The 2,329-nt window shown below is 32.8% G+C and overlaps 1 long non-coding RNA gene across 1 annotated transcript; it reads right to left on the minus strand.

The window, feature by feature from the left end:
- Positions 1 to 193: 193 nt before the first annotated feature.
- Positions 194 to 815, minus strand: LOC136814680 (uncharacterized). The gene is made up of 3 exons (XR_010847643.1): positions 763 to 815; positions 375 to 424; positions 194 to 253 (listed from the first exon to the last, which is right to left on the minus strand). It is a non-coding gene; the product is annotated as an uncharacterized lncRNA (long non-coding RNA).
- Positions 816 to 2,329: the final 1,514 nt, after the last annotated feature.

The following is a 2,329-nucleotide window of genomic DNA, read 5'->3' on the forward strand; positions in this document are numbered from 1 at the left end:
AATGTCTAAAACGCACTGAGAAGTAAGTATTAACGAAAAACCAATAAAATTTACCATTAAAGATGCTACATTACTTATTTCTTGATCAACAAATAGTCATCAAATACAACAGAGATAGAACAACAGAAATTCAGATGTTGTTTCCAGCCGCAGCTTTCTTATACTATGATATGGATAACATAAGATGACATACTTCGAAAAGTTTGATTTGTGAATCTGGTAAAGTGCTGATTGGTAGATAATCATTCGACTTCTAAAAAGGTGAAAAAAGGTTCATATTAGAGTCAAAGGTATAAACAATAAGGGATCAGAACAATTTCTATGATTGATATTTTACAGCAATAATAAGGGTTATAATAATAATCTCTCCTTACCTCTTTTTCTTCTGTCAAGCTTTTATTGCTCAAAATATTTTCAACTAAATCTAAGAAAAACAGAAAGAAAATTTGAATTTTTAGCAAAGACCAAAATAGAGTCTAAATCTCATTTATGACATGCTAATTTTTGTTTCTTAAACTAAAATTGCTTTGCAGTTTGAGAACCTGATATAGTATTGTCGACCTAAGGGGCAAAACAGGGCAACATTTTGTATGGGCGTCTTTTATTGATGCTACTTCTTCTGTAAATTTTCGAACTGAAATTAATCATATAACCAAAATTCTACTTTGTAGGGTCCCAAAAATGCATTAAAAGGGATGAAACATGCCTATAACAATTTTGCAGAGAAAACGAGGAACAGCTAAGAATATGAAAACTACAAACCAGTACTGGTCAATGGGCGTTCATCTAGAAATGACTTGATTAATGATGAAATTCTTTGTATCTACAAAAGCAAAGCAAGTTTATTGAAAGCAATTAGTGTGAAAGTAGTTATAGTGAAATTGTATCACGTATGATAATATCAAACTATACACCTGTTAAAAACTTTTAAAATATTCTCTAGCATCACAATTTAGAACAAAACAAGAAAAATTGTTGAATTAATCCATTTCATCCCATCAAGTAATTAAAAAGGAAACTGCAAAAGAAAACTTACACTGAAGTGGAGCCATTTCCTTTTTATGAAGTCTTGCGCTAAAGATACTGGATTCTGTACTTTCACATCCATTTTTTCCTAGCTTATTGGTTTGCCTGAAGAAATATATTTCAACCAATCTGAAATTATTAATTAGTCCGGAGTCTGTCTGTGTCTCATATAAAACATTATTTAGATTTTATTGCATTAATCGATTCTATTACCCTTTTTAGAATCTCTGTAGATATTCCCTTAGGCATTCATGTTTAAAAAAAGTTTGTTCATAGATTTTTATCCATTTACCTGATGATTGCGTAAGCGTGAACCAGACTTTTTTAGTATATTTTAATTTTTGATTTCAAAAAAATTTTGAATTATCTACCGGGTGCACCAAAAAAAAGTATACAGGTTTGTCAAGATATTGTGAGCTTTAGGATTTATATTTTTTGTTCATTCTTTTTTTATCGTATAGAGGATGCTCTAACTTAAATTTTGAGCTATCATACATTAAATTTGAGAAAGTAGTTCGAAAGTTATTTAAGAAAATTTGACTTTTTTTCCATGTCGAAATTTCAAAAAATCATTAAAAACAGCAATCACGCTATAAATAAGACGACATGACAAAAACACAATTTTATTGGGTTTTTTTATTCTTTTTTTTCTTATTTATATTTTGCCAACAGTTTATCCATCTTATTTGCACGTCATGAGCATTTCCAACACCAGCAAACTCAATACAGACCCAAATTCTTTGAGCAAAAAGTGGAGGAATGGCAAAAGGACCGACGGGTATGTGCGGGTCCTAAGGGTACCTTTTCCAATATGTTTAAAATGCACTGTAAGGGTCGGAAAAACTAGAGATGCACTGTAAGGGTAGAAATTTCAGAAAATTCTTGAAAAACCTATATATTTTGACCAAAAATGCTAGAATTTTGACCATTTTTTGCACGAAAGGGATCGAAAATTTGGGGGAAAATGCACTCTAAGGGTATGATTTGTACTGATTTTTGCTGCACTGTAAGGGTGCAATTTTAAAAGCCAATTTTTGGCCCGCACATACCGTCAGTCCGCAAACCCAGTGCCCCCCGGGGGGGGGGGGGGTTAGCAGGCTTTGTCATTTGAAAAATACAGGCGTATGGTCAATCACACTCCCAAAACTTTATTTTTTGGAATTTAGGCGTGTGATAAGGAGTGCTGTGTACAACTTTAGTAGTGAAATTTGGATTTATGGCATGTGATTGATCACACCCCTCAGAGATTTTAGCTGTGTGTGGAGGCGTGCGTGTGCTATTAACGCCTTAAATGATGCAGCCT

This window comes from Clytia hemisphaerica, unplaced genomic scaffold, assembly GCF_902728285.1.
Source record: "Clytia hemisphaerica strain Z4C2 unplaced genomic scaffold, Clytia hemisphaerica genome assembly, whole genome shotgun sequence".
Lineage (NCBI taxonomy): Eukaryota > Metazoa > Cnidaria > Hydrozoa > Leptothecata > Clytiidae > Clytia > Clytia hemisphaerica.